Consider the following 22,085-nt stretch of genomic DNA (forward strand, 5'->3'; position numbering starts at 1 on the left):
ATTTTGGTGAGACTGCGAACATCTGGAATTGATAGCCTGGTGGAATATAAAGTTGGTTTCAAAATATTATCTAGGACGATTCTGAAGTTTTTTTATTGAGAATTTTGGATATGTTCTAGATCTTGAAGTCTAGTTTTCAATAAATCAAACATTTCATTATTTCGACGTTCCTACACCAAGATATGATTTTTTGGTGAGACTGCGTAAATCTGGAATTGACAGCACGGTGCGATACAAAGTTGGTTTCAAAATATTGTCTCAAAGAAAGCCAAGTTTGGTTATGTAAACGTCAATGCATCATAGTAAGAAAGCAACTATTGGTACTGATCATAAAAAAAGAAGAAGGAGAAACATCAATAAAATCATGCAATGTAAAGTAAAATAGGTGGAGTTTTCAGTTTCAAGGGTACTCGCTAGTTAATTAAATGCAAGAAAAAAATAAGAGCCAAATAAAATACTCTATATAGGCTAATCTAAACACAACTTGTAATTGACTAAGTCCTTAAGGGTGGCCTCTAAGTGTTGTTTCTTAATCTCCGTATCGGCCAAGTCATCAACAGTTGCTAGGGAAACGTCAGAACATCTACGGTTCTCCTCTTCAGCAGATGAGACTCTAGATTCAATCTCTTCAACCTCTTTCTTGGCAATAACTTGAAGAGCTCTTAACTGTTTCACCTTTTCCTTGGCTTCTTTGAGAGACTGGCTGGTGGCAGACAATTTCTTGACCTTCTCCCCTTTCTCAATCAAGACAAGAGTAAGATGTTCTTTGGCATTTAAAAATGAATCAGACTTTTCAACATCTACAACCTTGTCAGAAGGAGCTGATTGTGCTTGGTCATATAAAGTGGCAATCTCAAACAAAGACGTCAATAGGTCATTTAGAGGGGAAATATTCACACCCTTTCCATCCATCTCCTCGAGAATCACTTGGATCACGAATTGAAGAGAAGAAGCATTGTATGTGGTAGCATCCTCAAGTTTGGCCTGAATTTAAGCCCAGGCATTCAAAATGTAATCCTTGCGAAGAGTCAAGACATCCTTTCTTCCATCCAAGATAGACATCATTGGTGCTGATTGCTTATGAGAATTAGGCCCTGATTTTGCTCCAAGACTAGGAATGGAAGTTGCCTCTAGGTCTGAATTAGGTATTGGAAGTGATTTCCTCGAATCTGGCTCCGTCACGGATTCACTACTATCTTGTGGCTTGCTCTAATATGACGACATTGATATATTAACACCATTTGGCTACATAGAAAAGAATACACAGTTAGTGAAATTACTCAGATATTATAAGATAATATGAAAGTTTTAATCGTTACCTCTTTGATAGTCGTCAAAGTCCTTGAAGCACTGTCGATATTGTCAAGAATCTCGACTACACGCAAATTAACATCTCCCTATTTGTTTGCATATGGCTTCACCCACTTGATGTTTCGATCTCCATGACTACTATCACTCTCATTTTGGGGTAGGCGTTTGTTGGAGATAGGGACAACGGTGCCTAAGGGAGAGGAACCCTCATGGACTTAGTGATCCTGAGAAGGTCTCTTCTTTTTAAAAACTTCTTTATATGGAGGTCCCTTGACGTCTCGTGGTGCAACCACTTTGGATTTCAAAGTAGGAGGTTTTTCCTCCTTGTTATGCTCTTGAGGCGTGGTCTCTAAAGGCGCAACAGTGATTGGCCCAGCAAAAGTCACCAAAGATTCTAAATTATCTTCAAGAAAGTTCCCATGTACTTTTGTCCACCAGAATCTGTACTCTGACGAAAATAGCTTTTTGCCGTAGATATAGCTGAGGGAAAGGTCGCCCTCGCGTGGGTTGAATTATGTGACACACAAATTTGCCAAAGTCTGAGTCCTTCTTCGAATGAGGCGCTACGAAGGTCATTTTCCAAAATACCAGGACTGCTCTGATAAAATCCAAATTGATGACTAAATCTATGAGGATTTAGGGTTTAGGGTTTAGGCGCAACAGTGATTGGCCCAGCAAAAGTGATTGGCCCAGCAAAAGTCTGAGTCCCAGTGATTGGTCCAGCAAAAGTCCGAGTCCTTTTTATGAGGACTATATGGTTCAAGAATGAAAGAGTTCCCACACCTCAAAGGAAGATAGTTAAAATGGATACTCATAAAATAATTGACTTTCGGTTTCGATGCTTTATCATTATCCTCAAAATAATAAGGTTCGGACTCCTCCGGCATAGTAGAAGTCCAAGACGCATTATCCACTTGATGGATGCGTTTTCTTGTATTTGTATCATCCAAATACCTTGCAGTGCCTTCCCCAGAATACGCCACCATCAATAGAACATATGGTCCATTTGGAAGCCCATAGTGTGTCCTAAAGTAGTGAGCAATCCAACCATATACATAATGAATGGGAAAGGAGAGTTTGATATGCTTGAGCTGCGAGAACTTGGAGATCTTGTTCAAACCATTGTAGATGCTCGCTAGAACTGGGATCGTGAGGCTGAATTTTCATCCATATGCCATCATGCTCACTGTTTTAAAGGTCTCAGGTCGAATGAAATCACCATCTGGAGAGGGAAATGCAAATGCACACAACCAACAAGATAAGAATGCCGCCAGATATGTTCCTTCTTTTAATACTTCATATTCAAGTTGGGGTATTTTTGTCATTTAATGTTACTTAAACTAAAAAAAACTAGCTAATTAAATGGGCAAAAGCCCAATGTATAGTGATGGAAAAACAAAGAAAGAAAAGGTAAAGAAAGGCAAACACAACAGAAGCTAAAAAACGAAAGAAAGAAAGAAAGAAAATGGGTCTGCTTCAGAAAACGCACAAAAGGGATTTCAAAAGAAGAAGAAGCAGAAGAAGAAGAAGAAGAAGAAGAAGAAGAAGAAGAAGAAGAAGACTGGAACCAAACCTTGAGAAATCTTAAATATGCACTGGTTTTTACGGGTAATACTCGAATTTCTCAGTTGGGTTCTTTTCTTCTGGTAATTCTTTTTATCTCTGTTCATATATTTAAAGGGTTTCACAAGGTATAAGAAATTAAATACTAATAAGAATTATTCTAGGCAAATTAAGAGTCAAACATGAAACCTCGAGGGTTGGGTATTCTAAATTAGCCATGAATTAGCCTAAACAAGAAAATTAACACAATATCGATGTTGATGTGGTTATAGATTGATTGAAGAAAGTTGTACGGATCGCTCGAGGTGACAAGTTTGGTATTTTACACGAGTACTGTGAGTAGTAATCTTACCACAATTTGTATTTTTATAACCTGCATGATTTACACATGAATTTTAATATGAATATGTTACCGATTAATTTGAGTTGCATATGGGACAAGTCTTTTACTCGATATGACACCTAAATAGTTATTTGACATGATTGCAGTTGTTTTAAATATTCTTGCTGTCACTAGATATGTTTTACTGTTACTTGAATTTACTGTTATCGAAATGAAATTACATGATTTGATAAAAACTGAAATGACCTATATTGTTTTAAAATATTTTCCTATGAGTATATACGGATATAGAGACATGTATAAATGAGAATAGATTTTGAAGGATCCCGTAGCTAACGACGGGTTCGTTAGACTTGGTGCACCTTGTATTTATCGATTACAAAATACAGTTATAGTCCTCGCTAGTGGGAAAGTAGAACTAGCATACCGTTACCGATTTCCCTCGAGTAGGGACTACCGTTATATTTGACTTCTTGCAAAGAAGTCCACAGTTATACCGATTATATGATCCGTTCATTGAAACATCCCAAATGTGAATATTGATATTGTACGGTAGTTACCGAGCTTATTACTGAACTGTTAATTATATTATACTACAAGAAAAGCATGATGAGACTGAAAATTATTTATTATTTCTGAAAGGGCATTTTGATGTTATTTTCTATTTGAGATACTAGCATGTTTTTCTGACTTGTCCCCAATAAAAACGGTTGTGGTTAAGTGTTATTACTCACTGAGCTAGCGACTCATTCTTTGCTAATTTTTTTTACAGAGACAACAATTGACGCGAGCGAGGATTTCGTTAATTAAAGCGCACATGTTGATAGTTCTTGGTGAGCCTCGCACTTGTTCGCGTGGGCAAATATTTTATTTATTGTTATGGTCTTTTCTTTGAACTCTTAGAGTCGTTCCATAGTCAATATTTTAGTGTCATGAGTATTCTTTTGTTATTATAATCTTATGTTGAGTATCATTCTTTATTATCAAAGTTGGAGATAAATTAGTAATTCTGGTTGTTAGTAGGTTAATTAGTAATGGTTGAGACTTATTTTGGTTAATTGATAAGTTGTCAATTGTTTGGTATGATATTAGGATGTTTGGTTGTTGATTTTTGAGAGAGGAAATTATTTTGGGATAGTCCAAAAATAGGGAAAACTTTGTCCGATTTTTTGTAAAATACCGATGAGGCTTACTTGGGAGCACTTACTATTAAACGCCGGTCATGAACCTAAATTGGGTCGTGACAAAGTTGGTATCAGAGCTTAGGCTTTAAGTCTCGAGTCATGGAGCAATGTTTAGTAGAGTCTTGTTCATGGGTATGTAGGTGCCCATACTTATGATCTTGAGGATACTGAGCATCTAGGAATGTTTTCCCTTCTTTCATTTTTTGATTGTGCGTTGAGATAACTTGAGATTGACTTTGGAATATTTCTTTTGAAAATGGCTAGGACACGCACACCCTCATCTGCTGGACGTGGTGCCGGACGTGGTACTACCGGGGGTGGCGGTCAAGTTGGGGTTCATCAAACTAGAAAACAGATTGCTCCTCAACCTAAAGTTGGGAACATGGGTCAACCCCAAGATGCTAAGCCAGATCAAGTGCAAGGGCAGGGAGTTCAGGACACTCCACCACTAGTGCCAACTGTTGTACCTACTGTTGTACCTACTGTTGCCTTACCTGTAGACGCAGTGGCAAGGTTATTGAATGTGTTAGAAGCATTGGTGCCTGCTCAGGGTGGAAGTTCAGCTCCTCAGGCTACTTTATAGACACAAGAACCTGTACAGACTCAGACTTTGGGGAATGAGTGTGAGCACGTGATTTTTGCTCTATATGAATCACTCCCATAGATTCAAGAAAATAAATTTCTCCCATTATTTGCAATTTTGTAGATCTTTGTAGCATTTTTGTCGACCGTTTGCATTTGTCTATGCACATTTATTTTATTTAATTCATGAAAAATACAAAATATGTTGCATTTGCATTTAGGATTTAATTTTATATTTTTTAGATTAATTAGTAAATTAGTGTTTCATAAAAATCGAAAAAATCACCAAAAATAACCAATTTTACATTTTATTGCTTAATTTCGAATTTTGGTAGTTTTCTTCAAATTTGGTTTCTTAATTAGTTATGTTAATTATTATTTAGAATTAATTAGTATTTTTGATAGGCTAATTTGGTTTTAAGATTTAATTTAGGTTCCTATTTTTAATTTTGGGAAAAAGAAAAGGAATTGAAAAGAGAATTGAAAAAGAAGAAGGAAAAAGGAATTGAAGAGATCAGAATTTTGGGCCAAAATTCGAAATTTTCTAGCCCAAATCAATTTCCCCCATGAAACCCGTCTACCCAAGCCCAGATCCGCCACAATACCCAGTCCAATCTCCCACTTAATCTAAACGACCCCGTTTCTGATCCTTGAATCCCAGCCCTTGATTTTCCGTGATCCAACGGTCGTGAACTATGGGTGTAGATGGTATAAAACTGTCCGAACCCCTTGCACCCCCCATCTCATCTCTCTCATCTCCCTCTTCAGAGACTCACCAAAAACCTAGCAGCCGTCCTAGTTCTCACCGCCTCGAGCCCGGCGGTGCCGGTCCCAAACCACCTCAAACTAATACCCTACAACCCTCATGATCCCCTCATACCAAATCTACAACTATTTTCCTTCGAATCTGCCCAGAGCCCCTCGAATCTTAGATCCGAATTCGAGCCCTAAAAGTTCAAAACCAATTCCTGTCGAACCTAGTGGCATGCATCGGCCCAGGCTTGCTCTTCTCACGTTTAGAGGGCTGATTCACTACAAAATGAATGCCATTCGTTCTTTCTTGACAGAGAAAAATGACTAGTATCAGTTTCGTGTGAATCAGGATATCAAGAGTCATTTCGAGTTTAGCCGGTGAGTTTCATTTCATTTTGGATCCATTTTTGGTTTCATTTTCACCTGTTGTTCCTCTTCTTTTCTGCTATTTTTCCTTATTTGAAACTTGACCAATTTTTTTAGTGTGAGGGTTTTTCTGTTCATTTGTTCCCTCTATTCCTTTTTCAAAACCGTAAAAAAGCGTGTTTTCTGATGTTCTGGCCTGTTGAGTTTTATCAATATCATATCTAAGCTTTTGATTTTCCCCTCTTTTATGTTTGTCTCTTTAATTTAGTTTAATTAGGTTATTTTGATTTATTAATCTAGTTAATTCCCTACCTAGTTATGTTAATTGATCAGTAATCTAGTTTGGATTGTTCTTGAAATCATTTCATGATATTTTGTCTTGCAGATTTTCTCTTAGATAAGTGTTAGTTTGGGCTTTGGGCTGTCTGTGATCCATTTGGCAAAGAACAGCCCGTCCAAATTGGTTTAGGTTATTGGGTCAATTGTTACCCATTGTTGGCCTGGTTATCAAAAGTAATTAACAAGGCTTAAAGGGGTAGTTTAGGAATTGTAGGTGGAAGAAATCTCACTTAACTGAATAGAAAGCTTCTTGGAAGCTGGGGTGGGGACTAATGTGAAAACTGATCTTTTACACTAGGGACACTTAAGCAAAAATAAAAATTTCAAAAGGATTTAAGTGCAAAGCTTAGTTTATTTCTCCATCCCTAATACCTTGCCTATAAAGGCATCCTTTATTTCAAGCTCAAGGCAGAAAAATTAGAGATAAAACCCCCCTGAAAAACTGAACGGCTGATCTTTGAAAAGAGTACTGATTTCCTGCATTTCTTGGTTTAAAAACTGCTGAAAATTAGCTTGATTACTGGTTCTGATTTTCCCTACTAGCTAGAATTCCTGAAAACTACAGATTCTTGCATTTGAGAAGAAAAATGGTCTTGAACTTTGGGATTTAAAAGCTGGTTTTAAGCTGGTTTTGGAGTACTATTGTGTTGCTGAATCTGGTCTGTTCTCTGCTGCTTCTGGTTGATTCTTCACTCTTTGTTTCTCTTTCAATTTCCAGGTATTCTTGACACTATGGACACCACTTGAGTGTAACATTAAGTTTTGGATTTGGAAATATGATAAAGACTGAATGTTATCTGTTGTTAAATTTTATTTTTTTAATCCCATGTATGGCTGTAATATTTAGCTTTAGAAATGTTTTGATTAGTATATCAATTATAGGCAGTACGCTATAGTATGAGATTGAAGTCTTAAGCATTTTTATCCTTCTGTTTGGTTATCAATGTGTTGTTTAAAATTGGCCATAGGTAAAAGAAAGGTTGGGGTTTGTATTGACATGTAACATTTAGGTTGGTTTTGATTTGTTTGTTGGTGTTTGAGTACTGAGTGATTGGATCTAAGTTGGAAAGTTAGTTCAGATTTAAAGTTGGAATGAATGATAGTAACCATGTCTAGATTACCATTCTGCTCAAGGTTTGTTTCTTGAGGTTTAGTATGACTATGTAATGAAATGTGTTAATATACATATTAAGATTGGTAAGGGATTAATAGCTTAGTACATACTCTGCACAATTTAAGCTTTTAGTCCTAGTTTGTTCTGGATGAGGATTTATCTGGAAAAAATCAGATTGCATGTTAGTTTGCCATTAATTCAGTGGTGATGCTTCTAAAAAGTCCAAAGGCCATCCTTGTTCTTGTATGGGTTCGACCTGCGAACCCTTGGACTCCATTTTATGCATGGTTCATCCAGCTTTGGGCTCTCCACTTGGGCTTGTCTCCTCAGCCCAGTAATTCGCTTGTTACTGTTGTATTTTTCTCATCGTGGGTTTGACTCAAATGCATGTCTTATAAAATTGGAAGCCTAGATGGTAACTAAAACCCATAATTAATTGCTAGTTTAATCTCATATTTCATACGTCATTTGGGATTGATTGGTATTTAACTGATCTGATACAAGCATTATTTCTGAAAATTGGGCCTGAAACTGGCCCAGTTATGGCATTCAAAAATCAGAGCCGGTTTGCATACTATATCCTCTCGGACGTCTTTTCCTTCACAAAAAATTGGGCTCATTTTGAGCCCAAGTTTGAAGACATTTGCAAAAAAATAAATAGAATTGTTTACATCTTTGTTATTTGGCTTTGTTTTGATTTGTCAACCCAGTCTTTATTAATTGCTCAGACGACCCGATCTTTTGTTTAAATAATTGAGTTCTTTATCTAAATACAAGTCTTTTAGCTAGTGCAAAGAAATCCCAATTCCCTTAGTATTTAGTTAACTAGATTTCTTAAATTGGGAGGCGAGCCATATTAGGTGAAACATAGTTTATGGCCCTCAAAGTTTAGTTTGAGTTCCCTTTAAAAATTAAAATCGAGGTGCGCTATGCCAAAAAAAATCTCAAAATGCGTAGCCCTTATTTATATTTTAATCCTTAGAAATCGAGGCGTACCATTTAGTTGAATTCCCATGGCCCTCGCAAACTCAAAAGTGCGTAGTTGCTTTAGGCGCGTTATTTTAAAAAGTTACCTTCCTAAACTTGGGTGTGCATTTATGTGACCCAAATCCAAATCTCAACAACGTTAAATAAAATATGTCGTGGACCGCGGGTGCATTTATGTGACGTGGTTCAAGACGTGTTTTAGATGACATTGAATCTTTTCTAAAAATAATAAATAAAAACGGTTTTAAAGTTAAAATCGCACCATAGGCTAAAACATGTACTATAAATAGGCCAATTATAACAGTTGAGCGACTGTGCTAGAACCACGAAACTCGAAAATGCCTAATACCTTCTCCCGGTTTAACAGAATTCCTTACCCAGATTTCTGTGTTCGCGGACTGTAATACAGAGTCAGTCTTTTCCTTGATTCGGGATTTTAACCGGTGACTTGGGACACCATAAATTACCCCAAGTGGCGACTCTGAATTTTACATAAAAATAATCCCATTTCGATTGTCACTTTAAGTTGGAAAAAATCCCCTTATACCCTTACGGGTGTAAGAAAAAGAGGTGTGACAGCTCTAGCGACTCTGCTAGGGATCGAACCCAGAATCTCTGGTTCAGGGTTTAGAATTTGAGCTTAGAATAATTGTTGTATTTGGCTTTATTTATTATTTGATTTAATTCACATGTTTGGGCCTAATATGCTAAGTGCTGCTTTTTCCGCTTTGATATTATCTGAACTGTGTATAAATTGTTACGAAATCCTTCTCTTCTCATCTTCGGAGATGTGCACGCTGGCGTGACTTCCTATTCTGTTAGTGTCATACCTTGAAATAAGAAAGAGGCTCGGACAAGTTACTAAGCTGAATGGCCTTTTGGTTCCCGGTACGTAGCCCCCTCCTCGGCTCGAGTTGTCCGCTCGGGTGCACAAGTCTAGAATAGTATACCCAGGTTTTATACTTAGAATAACTCAGCCTCATGCCAAATCCCTAGTAGGAATGTTTGTTTGCATCATGTGCATTTGACTTTGGAGACTCAACGCAGGGGTTGGGTCTGTCTAGGATAGGTGTACCCGAAATGAAAAGACCATCCTGATGCATCCTACTTGCTACTTATGCATTCATTTACTTCGGATTTGCATGTTGACCGGCTTATTGAATAATAGGGGAAAAGTTGAGAAAAGGAAAGTCAATGTGAGGGTTAAGAGAGATAATTTCCTGTTTTTGAAAAAAAAATGATGTCCAAAATATACTGAAAATCTGCCGAAATTTTTAAAAAAAAAAGAAAAAAAAAGAAAATTTTTGTTTTTTTTTTTAAAAATATAGTTGATTTTTGTTTTGTCAAAACTGTCCGAACTATGCTAGTTTGATTCTCACCGGATGTGGGATACGTAGGCAACCCCCATCGGGTCCAACTTCCCTTTTGCAAAAATAGCCCAAAAAGAACCGAAAATTTTATTGCTTTGTTGTAAATAAGTAAGGTGATGTCATTCTTGTCAAAAATAGCCGAATGTCCCCAAAAGGACGCCGAAAGGCTATTTTTTCAAGAACAACCACCTTTGTCTCTTTTTCAAATTTTTGGCCGGTTAGCAAGCACAACTTTAAAATCTTCTCCCTCGAAGTGCTGAAAGGCCGTATTTTCAAGGCCGGGTTTTATTTTTGAAATGAAAATTTTAAAAAAAAAGTACTGTTAACTTTTTCTTGAGTCAAATAAGTCATGATTTTGCTTAATCACCTTAATAAATGTGCAGAATGAGCACGAGTCAAAATTTGTCAATAATAGTCATGAACAAGATACCCTTGGAGCTGTATATGTGGTGGGAAGATCTGGGAAAATCAGGACAAGATAGGGTCAATATTTACTTGGGAGGTCTCACCAAGTTATTGAAGATCAGGCCTAGAGGAGACATCATAAAGACATTGGTTACGTCTGGGACCCAACTCACAACGTGTTTCATTTCTCGGATTTTGAACTCACACCAACTTTGGAGGAAATAGCCGAATATATTGGGAGCACTGAAGTTCCTCTGAGACACAAGTATTTGATTGCTCCAAGAGTCATCACTGTGCACAGGTTCCTAGATTCCTTAAAGATAATCAGGGGGCCCAGTACCCAGATTTGGCAGCTGGTTTTTCCACTCCGCAGTTTATATACCAGCGATACGGGCACATAGGGGAAGAGGGTTAAACAATCCAGAAAGCAAAATTTGCAGCAAAGGGAATCGCCTCAAGTGGGAAGAACATAGGTGCTTTGCTTTTATGGTGGTATTCTTGGGTCTTCTAGTGTTTCCCAGGAAAGATGGGAATATCGATATACGGATAGCTGGGGTCATCAACATTTTGCTTACTCAGGCCAAAAGCACCCTCTCACCCATGATAGTGTCTGAAATCTTCCGCGCTCACAGCCTGCAAAGCCGGAGGAGACTTTTTTGAAGGGTGCAACTTGTTGCTGCAAATGTGGATGATTGAACATCTATGTCATCGTCCTCAATACATGAGCTATGGGTCGATAGAGAAAAGCTGCATAGAGGAGTTTTATACAAGGGTTGACAGGTTTAGCATGCCAGAAGGGGTCACAGAATGGATATCATATCTCCGTTCCATCACTACAAATCAAATTGAATGGACGTCGGGTGGCTTCCTGTAGATAAAATCATATACATGCCAGCTACCGGGCCTTACTTCCTCCTGATGGGTTTCAGAAGTATCCAGCCTTATGCCATATACCGTGTTTTGAGGAAGCTGGTGAGATGTCAAATAGTTCCAAAGGATGAAGACCATAGTACTCAGGTAGTCGAGATTGGTTCTAACGGTCAATTTCATGAAGCAGAAGTTCGCCAGATCTGGAGCGAGTGTCAGTACTTAACAGCAAGCACCCAAGTGCTTGATCTATCCAAGGGTGAAGTCTCACCCGGTTACCTCGCATGGTACCAAAGAAGTGTTGAGTTTGGGATACCAGCCAAAAGACCCCATCTTCAAGAATTTGTCGAGGCGTCACAGGAACAATGGGATTGGTTAGCCAAAGAAAATAAATACAGGGCTACCATAAGCAAGATGGAAAAGCAAGTCAAGGATCTTCAATTTGAGAATGGTTTTCAAGCCGTCGCGGATGAGAGTGAGAAAAAAAAAGCTAGATAAGGAAAATGACGCCCTTCGAGCCTAAATTCGGGAAATGAAAATAGCGGCAGAAAATCCCACTAGAAGTGCAAAAGATAGAAAGCTTATAGATAACCTTTGGCGGAAGGTGACTGAGTATAGTTTTGATCTGAACAAGGCACAGGGTGAACTAGCAAGGGCTCGAACAAAATTGGCTAAGAATGCGGAGGAACGAGCGCACTTGGTTAAACAGTTAAAAGAGAAATATGACAATGAGGTTGAAGAAAAGGGTCATCATCTTTGAGAACAAAATGATCAAGCAGGCAAAAGACTTTAAGGCAGAAAGAGAACACTGTTATGCAGCGATGGCACAGTTAGAAAGAGATTTGCGACAACTTCAAGAACAAAACCATACAGCTGAACAAACTTTAGAAGCTAGGGCCTAGCAGATTGGGCATTTGTTGCAAGAAAAGGGCGTCATACGAGAAAGGGTCAGAAGGATCGCCGACTACATCACAATGAAGTGCAGTAAGTGTGAAGACATGACCAGATCTATGTTTTTCGCCACTGTAATGACCTTTGTCCGACAGATAATGGAGGATCTCTATCATCTCCAAGGGGATTTGGCACGTAGGCCCGCGGCAAGATCGACTGTTGTCCCGCAGGGCCTAGGAGAAGTTGAGGCACTAATGTATTCATGGGTTTTACTCGAGTCTGTATTTTCGTCTTTCTGTTAGAGTCTGTTAGTCTGTTTTCGGGTCTGTGTTTTTATCTTTCTGTTAGTTTCCCTTTTCGAGTCTATTAGTTTTTATGATTAATTTGAGAGGATGAGTCGTTGTAATCAAAACGTTTTTGTTTTATGGAAAATTTGAAAATCCCAAAATGTTTTATTATTTATTTTTACATTTATCCCCCAGAACTACGCTTGGTCTGATTTATGCGGCATCATGATATGTAGGCAATCCCCATAGGATTCAATCATAACCAGAAAAGAAAAAAAAGAGAAAAAAGAGAGAAGAGAAGAAAAAGAAGAGAGAGAAGACAAGAAATGGTGGGAAGGAAACAATGGAAAAACAAGAGAGGAAATGAGGGAATAAAGAAAACGAGAAATCAAGCAAAGAAACGCAGGAGTGGAAAAGAGAGAAGTTGCAAAATGAAAATTAGGGAAAGCCGGGATGACGCAAGCAACCGATCAAATGCATAATAGAAATGGTTAACTTCTTAGGTGCATTACATCCCCAATGTGCGATTGCCTATCCATTAAGATCTAATCGCTAACAAGTTTGTTGTTGAAAAATAGTACAGGCAGGTGGTTAGTTTGTTTGGCATTCTGGCAATTTATCCGTACAACACCAGGTCCAAAGACAAGTTGATCATGACTAACCAAATATTGGATGCAAGTGTTATTGATCCGTCGAGAGAGGGGGAAAAGTCTGATGTTAATTTAAAAGAGGAAGTGTATAAGCTGAAACAACAGATGACAGAGATGTACCAGGCATGGGTGAAAGGGCATCCACCACCATCCTACCTCACCAACCCTATTTTTGTCCCACTGTTGGCTCAATCCCAGGAACCTTCCACTGTTGATTCATCTCCAAACTTTCCCATTTACCACCACTACCACGGCACCACTTCCCAAACACCACAAGCTCCACCACCCAAACCAGTTCCATACCCTCCTCCACCAGTCACCCCTGTTTTTGTGGCACCCCCACCTGCTACACTGCACCGATCCTCCAATGAGCCTTTATTCTAGACCCAAGATAACCAGTACTATTCCCCGGAGCCTACTTTAAAGGCCTCAGAACCTTACTCCTACACTCCTCGTTTCGACCTCCCTGTTGAAACTGAGAAGCCACCTAAAAATCTAGAACAGGAGGAGATGTTCAAGAAGGTTAAAAACTTGGAGCAGTCATTTAGAAACATGCAGGGACTAGGAGGCCAGGTGAGCGTGGCTTACAAGGATCTGTGTCTATTTCCCGATGTTCAATTGAAAATAGGATTCAAGATGCCCAAATTCGATCTGTATGATGGGCAAGGAGACTCGGTGGCCCATTTGAGGGGATTCTGCAGTAAAATGAGAGGAGTCGGTAGGAAAGAAGAGCTGTTGATAGCTTACTTTAGTCTGAGTCTAAGCGGTGCGGTGTTGGAGTGGTACACTCGTCAGGATCACAGCATATGGTATACATGGGATGATTTGGCCCAAGCATTCGCTTGTCACTTCCAATACAACCTCGAGATTATTCCAGATCATTTGTTTCTGACTAAGATTGAGAATAAGCCTAGTGAAAGTTTCAGGGAATATGGTTTTTGTTCGAGCGAACAAGCGGCAAGGGTTGACCCTCCGATGAAAGAGAGCGAAATGGTGGATTACTTTCTGCAGGCCCTGGAGCCCACTTACTATGGCCATTTGGTATCGGCCATAGGCAAGTCCTTCAATGAGGTAGTGAAGATAGGTGGCATGGTAGAAGAAGGGTTTAAATCAAACAAAATCCTGAGTTACTCGACTATTAAGGCAACTACCCAAGCTATTCAAAATGGTACTGGGGGAGTAATCGGAAAGAAGAAGAAAGAGGATGTGGAAACAATTGATTCAGGATCATGGTTTGGACCTAGGGGCCCGTCACACCATTATACTCAGCCTCGACCCCACCACCAAACCTACACCCAAACCCTGTATAATCCACCCCAGCATTACTTCCCATCACCGGACCCTCATTTTTCTGTCCACCACGCCCAAACATACACTCAACCTCCTGCTCACGCGCAATGGCGTGTGCCAGCCTCACAAAACACCTACCCAGCTCCACAAAATGCTTACCAACCCCCACGAGCCTACCGAAACCCTCCTGGACCAAGTTTTCGGCCCAATCAAGCATTTAATAATGAGAGGTTGCAGCGGAAAAAAACCATCACCCCATTTGGAAAATCCTATACTAGTTTGTTCCACACGCTGAGGCAATTGGATATGCTGAGGCCAATCGAGTCAAAATTGCCAAATCCTCCTCCGAAGAATCTTGATTATTCTGTAAGCTGTGAATATTGTTTCGGTGCTCTAGGGCATGATACAGAGAAATGCTGGCACTTGAAAATTGCTATCCAGGAGCTTATTGATACAAATTGGATTGAAGTCCAAGCTCCAGAGGCACCCAACATCAACCAGAACCTGTTGCCAACCCATCAGGAGACAAACACGATCGAGATAGTACATAAGGGAGGGGAGCCCAAGAAGCCTTCACAGACCGCCATGATGATTCAGTCCAGTGAGGTCAAGCCAGTTAAAAAACCAACAGTTGAGGGATCAATGAACAAGCTGAGCAGAACAAACAGTGAACCGTCTGCGATAGTCGAGAAAGGGTCCCCAAGTGATGTTGCAGCAAAACAAGAAAGGTCAAAAGTGGTTGTGCCAGGAGTGGCAAACAAGTCTGTCATAATTGTAGAGGGTGCCCGTACGGATCCTGTCATCATCAAGCCCGTAACCCAGTTGCCAATAGTCAATAGCAAGGCTATCCCATGGAACTATGAACGAGTGATAGTGACTTACAAAGGAAAGGAAGTGAAAGAAGAAGTCAATGAGGCCCGTGGATTAACCCGCTCGGGGAGATGCTTTGCCCCGGAAGAGTTAAGAAAAACTAAAACCTCCAAAGATAACCCAGTTCTAGTGAAGAAACCGGTAACTGAAGAAGTGGCAAAGGAGTTTCTGAGAAAAATGAAGGTACAAGACTATTCCATCGTGGAGCAGTTAAGAAAGACGCCTGCTCAGATTTCACTGTTGTTATTGTTAATCCACTAAAATGAGCATCGTCGGGCCTTGATGAAAATTCTGAACGAGGCTTATGTTCCCGACAAGATTTCAGTAAACCATCTGGAAAAGATCACTAACAAAATATTTGAGGTGAACAGGGTCACCTTCTCTGATGATGAGTTGCCCGTGGAAGATACTAAACACAACAGAGCCCTCTATCTTACGGTGAAATGTGAAGATTCCGTGGTTACTAGGGTATTGGTTGACAATGGTTCCAGTGCAAACATTTGCCCTTTCTCTACTCTTAACAAGTTGAAAGTGGATGATGAGAGGATTCACAAGAACAGTATCTACATTCGGGGATTTGACGGTGGAGGGAAAGATTCAGTTGGTGATATAGTGCTTGAGTTGACAATAGGACCGGTTGAGTTCACCATGGAATTCCAGGTGCTGGATGTACCCATTTCCTAGAATCTACTGTTAGGTCGACCTTGGATTCATGCCGCCAAAGCAGTCTCGTCCACTCTGCACTAAATGGTCAAGTTCGAATGGGATAGACAGGAAATCGTTGTGCATGGCAAGGATAATTTGTGTGCTCATAGTGATGCCATTGTCCTGTTCATTGAGGTTGAAGATGATAAAGGGCCCTGAGTCTATCAGGTTTCTGAAACAACGCCGATCGAGAAAATTCTAGAAGGGAAATGCGTTTCAATTCCAAAAGTAACCACCGCATCAGTCATGGTGGCTTTCGAAATGCTGAAAAATGGCTTTGTGCCTGGTAAGGGTTTGGGTGCGTCCCTGCAGGGTATCATACAGCCGGTGTCCCTCCCTACAAACTTGGGTACATTTGGTCTGGGATTCCAACCCACAGCCGCAGACGTAAAAAGAGCTAGAAAGTTGAAACAGAGGGCGTGGGCCCTACCAAAGCCTCTCCCACGACACTCCAGGTTGTTTATCAAGCCTGGTGCCAGGAAACGCCCAGTGACCACAATTCCCAGTTCTATGGTTGGCGTTGATGAAGAGTTAATTGAAAGGTTCGAGAGGTTGTTCGACGATGTGAACATGGTGGAAGTTGGAGAAGGTTATAGCAAAGCAGATGTGCAGTTTGTTGGACCGAGTGCAAAGCTAAACAATTGGAAGGCTACTCCTCTCCCTACTCGGAAGGAGTTTTGGTAGTTTGCTTTGATTTTCTTTCAGTTTATCTGGATTATTCCAGGGTTGTAATTCAGATTTTATGTTCCGTCCGTTTGGATGTATAAACCTTGTTATCTTTTAATTTCAATGAAATGCAATTTCCCTTTTTCATCATTCTTGATAGTTTTATTTTTGTTTTTCTTTTCTTCCTTGTATAGTTCTTTTTATGCTGGTTTCAATGACATGACATGTATGAGGAATCTTCGGCCTAGTCTTAAAAGTCAATCTAATTTTGAAATAATAATTCATGAAATAGAGTGTGATGATGAGTCAGAATATGATGAGGATGAGGTCTTTGAAGAGATTAGTAAAGAATTAAGTCATTTTGAAGAAAAACCCAAGCCTAACCTGAGTGATACAGAAGCAATCAATTTAGGGGACCCAGATAATGTCATAGAAACTAAGATAAGTGTCCATCTTGAACCGCAAATTAGGGAAGAGATAATTAAAGCATTGTTTGAATACAAAGATATTTTTGCATAGTCATATGTTGACATGCTGGGTCTAAGCACTGACTTGGTGGTTCACAAATTGCCCACTGACCCGACATTCTCTCCAGTTAACCAGAAGTTGAGAAAGTTCAAAATCGACATGAGTGTGAAGATTAAAGAAGAGGTTACAAAGCAGTTTGATGCAAAGGTCATTCGAGTCACGCAGTATCCCACTTGGTTAGACACTGTTGTGCCTGTGCCAAAGAAGGATGGTAAGACCAGAGTGTGTGTTGATTACCATGATCTCAACAAGGCTAGTCCAAAAGACAACTTCCCACTACCAAATATCCACATTTTGATTGATAATTGTGCCAAGCATGAGATTGGGTATTTTTGTGGATTGCTATATGGGCTATCATCAGATCTTAATGGATGAGGAAGATGCGGAAAATACGGCATTCATCATGCCACGGGGAACATATTGTTACCGGGTAATGCCTTTTGGCTTGGAAAATGCTGGGGCAACTTACATGAGGGAAATCACGACTATATTCCACGTTGATACACAAGGATATCAAGGTTTATGTGGATGATGTGATCATAAAGTCCAGGAAGCAGTCGGACACGTCAGAGATTTGAGAAAGTTCTTCCAAAGGCTCCGTAGGTACAATCTTAAGCTTAATCCTGCAAAGATCGCCATTCGGTGTTCCATCGGGGAAGTTATTGGGATTCATAGTCAGCCGGAGGGGTATTGAATTGGATCCATCAAAGATCAAAGCAATCCAGGAATTGCCGCCGCCAAGGAATAACACAGAGGTGATGAGTCTGTTAGGGAGGCTGAACTATATCAGCAGGTTTATTGCTCAACTCACGACAACTTGTGAGCCTATTTTCTAGATATTAAAGAAGGATGTTGTGGTCAAGTGGACAAATCAGTGTCAAGAAGCATTTGATAAGATAAATGGGTACTTGTCAAACCCACCTGTGTTGGTCCCACCAGAACCGAGGAGACCTTTGATTCTGTATTTGACGGTCTTGGACAATTCATTTGGCTGCGTATTGGGTCAGCATGACATCACCGACAGGAAGGAGCAAGCCATCTATTATCTCAGTAAGAAGTTCACATCGTATGAAATTAAGTACACCCACCTTGAGAGGACATGTTGCGCCCTAACTTGGGTAGCACAGAAGTTGAAGCATTATTTGTCATCTTACACTACGTACCTCATTTCCCGTTTGGACCCGTTAAAGTATATCTTTCAGAAGCCTATGCCCACAGGGAGGCTCGCAAAATGGCAGATCTTGCTCATAGAATTTGACATCGTCTATGTGACTCGGACAACGATAAAAGCCTAAGCATTGGCCGATAATTTGGCCGAGAACCCGGTGGATGAAGAATATGAACCTTTGAAGACTTATTTCCCTGATGAAAAGGTGATGCACATTGACAAATTGTAATAGGTTGAAAAGCCAGGTTGGAAACTTTTCTTTGATGGGGCTGCTAACATGAAAGGCGTTGGGATATAAGCTCTACTTATTTCTAAAACAGGGCATCACTACCCTGTTACGGCTCAGCTTCGTTTCTACTGTACCAACAACATGGCTGAGTACGAGGCATGAATTTTGGGTTTGAGGTTAGCTGTAGACATGGGTGTCCAGGAAGTCTTGGTCTTGGGAGACTCGGACCTTTTGGTGCACCAAATTCAAGGAGAATGGGAAACATGGGATTTAAAACTCATACTGTACCGAAAATATTTGCATGATCTTTGTCAACGGTTTTGATCAGTAGAATTCAGGCATATTCCAAGGATCCACAATGAGGTTGCCGATGCTTTGGCTACTCTGGCGTCAATGTTACATCATCCAGATAAGGCTTATGTTGACCCTTTGCATATTCAGGTCCGCAATCAGCATGCTTACTGTAACATGGTGGAAGAAGAACTTGATGGTGAGCCATGGTTCCACGATATGAGGGAGTACATCAAAATGGGAGTACATCCGGTACAAGCCACAGGAGATCAAAAGAGAACAATTCGTCGTTAGGCAAGTGTATTTTTCTTTAGTGGAGGAAGTTTGTACAAAAGACCTCTAGATCTTGGATTGTTAAGATGCATATATGCTAGACATGCCACATCTACCATGACTGAAGTAGATTCTGGAGTCTGTGGACCGCATATGAGCGGGTACGTTCTGGCAAAGAAGATTTTCCGAGCAGGTTATTATTGGCTCACCATGGAGCGAGATTGTATCAGTTTTGTGCGCAAATGTCATCAATGCCAAGTACACGGAGATTTGATTCACTCTCTGCCATCTGAATTACACACAATGTCCGCACCGTGGCCCTTTGTTGCTTGAGGTATGGATGTCATCGGACCAATTGAGCCAGCAACATTCAATGGGCACATGTTCATTCTGGGGGCCATCGATTATTTCACCAAGTGGGTTGAAGCTAAAACTTTCAAGTCTGTGACTAAGAAAGCAGTGGTCGATTTTGTGCATTCAAACATCATTTGTCGGTTCGGTATCCCAAAGGTGATCATCACAGATAATGGTGCTAACCTCAATAGTCATTTGATGAAAGAGGTATGTCAATAGTTTAAGATTACGCATCGCAATTCCACCCCATACCTCCCCAAGGCGAATGGAGTAGTCGAGGCAGCCAACAAGAACATAAAGAAGATACTTCGGAAAATGGTAGAAGGTTCCATGCAATGGCATAAGAAGTTGCCTTTTGCGTTGTTGGGTTATTACACTACTGTTCGCACTTCAGTAGGTGCAACTCCTTATTTGTTGGTATATGGCACTGAAGCAGTGATACCCGCAGAAGTTGAAATATTACCCCCTCGGATTGTCGTTGAGGCCGAAATTGGTGATGATGAGTAGGTCAAAACCCGTCTGGAGCAATTGAGTTTGATCAATGAGAAAAAATTGGCGGCAGTGTGTCATGGCCAGTTGTATCAATAGAGAATGGCAAGAGCATATAACAAGAAGGTGCATCCACGGAAGTTTGAAGTGGGTCAGCAGGTATTGAAACGTATCCTTCCACATCAGGCTGAAGCAAAAGGCAAGTTCGCCCCAAATTGGCAGGGGTCGTTCAGCGTAACGAGAGTGTTGTCCCATGGTGCATTGTATTTAACAGATATAAAAGGCAAATGTGTAGATATGGCTATCAATTCTGATGCAGTCAAAAGATATTATGTATGATTTCTTTGGTTAAATTGTGTTTGTTTGTACTTGGCATGTTTTGAAGATTGGAATGACGAAGGCATTTTGTTCTGCTATCTAACACTTTATCCTTTGTTACCCCTTTTTTGAGCCTTATTTATTCCCTTTCGTACCCCTCTTTTGGAATCAGTAGCAAAGTTCAGAAACGCAAGCGCAAAATATAAGTAAAGGAAAAGAGAGAAAAAAAAAGAAGAGAATGAAAAAAAAGAAAAAATAGGAAGAAAAGAAAAAAAACAACAAAACAACAAAAAAAAAAAGAAAAAAAAAAGAGAAAATCACAACAACAAAGCAATTTCTATGTCATGAACTATGTTCGATCTGATTCCTTTTAAGGATATGTAGGCAGCCTCATGGTTCGGTCCCATCAAAATAAAAATTCAAAGGGTCCCCAAGCAATGAAACTAGGGCAGAAGTTATGGTTGTTGTAAGAAATCTGATTCCGAAAATTGTAATTTTGAATCTATTTGAATGGTTTTGAGCCTTCTCGATACCCTTTCTTTATAACCCCATCCAAAAGACCACATTACAGTCCAGAGAAAGACCTTCCGATCAGTCTTCGAGAGATGCCAAGTTGAGCAAGTAGAGGTGATTCATATCAGGGGCAACACTACGGTCCAAACAAGGAAAATGAAAAAATAAGAGAGTCTTATTGGTGAAAACCCTCATGGGCACCGTAAGGCGATGAAAGCTGAGAGAAATCAAAAATGAGAGAGTCTTATTGGTGAAAACCTTCACAGGCACCTTAAGGCGAAAATGAGTTGAGAGATGAACAAATGAGAGAGGTTTGTTGGTGAAAACCCTTCAGGGCACCGCTGGCCGAACAAGGTCAAGGTTTTGGTGAAGAAATTGGGTTTCAGAGATCTCGGGGCATAAAGTATGACAACTGAAAGTTGATTGGTTGGACAGATTGGGCCGATTAATCCGAAATGCATGTCATGATCATTGGTACCAGCTGCTCCACTCATATAAGCCTTTCTTCCTTTTTCTCCTCCAAACAGTCATCCAATTTTGGATTTTTCTTATCCTTAATTCTCAAAGTCATTGCATTTCATTTCTTTTGGGTTTATTTCTCTAAAAGGTTTCCAATGTCAGTTCTGTTTAAGCAAATAAGAAAGGATTTCAAAGCTCACTACCAACTTTCAAAATTGCACAAAGCACAGTGCGTCCAAAGCATGCTAGAGATAGTATGATGTAAAGTGGTATATAAAGGGTCAGCGAAAGCTCCATTGGTGGAATGGTTTAGTAATTTCATGGGGGATGTAGAGGTTCAGATAGATGGGTCAGAGATGTAACACAATGGTTTGGGTATAGAACACTCGGGTTATCCAAGGTCATGTGGGTGAAAGTCAGTCAGAAAGTCAAGCGGTTCTTGGCCAGTTCGGGGAAACCAGTCAAAATAAAGCACGGCAGTGCAGAGCCACCTTCAGCAAGAATGCCACAAACTAACCACCACATTTTAAACTGACAAGATTTTTCTTTGATTCGAAACAGGGGTAGAAAATTTTGTTTGTCTCGGAGAAACCCTCCGCAAGGAAAAGCAAGCACCAGACAGGTTTGACCGTAAATTCTCAGGACCCTCCTGGAAAATGGAACCTAGTTTAAAATTCAAAACAATCATGAGTAGCAAAATCTAGCATAAATGCACCCCAAAGGAATATAAGTTGGCTTCAAAGTTTTCATGCTTGAGATAGGATTCAATTAGGAGTTTTCAGGACCCTCCTGAATAATGGGAGTTAGCTTTAAGATTTCCATTAGATAACAATATTTAACATAAGTTTTGTTGTAGGGTAGTATAATTCAGCCGTAAAAGTCGTCACTCTTAAGATAAGACTTGATTTTGGTTTTCAGGA

Source organism: Nicotiana tabacum, chromosome 6 (assembly GCF_000715075.1).
Source record: "Nicotiana tabacum cultivar K326 chromosome 6, ASM71507v2, whole genome shotgun sequence".
NCBI classification, from domain to species: Eukaryota; Viridiplantae; Streptophyta; class Magnoliopsida; order Solanales; family Solanaceae; genus Nicotiana; species Nicotiana tabacum.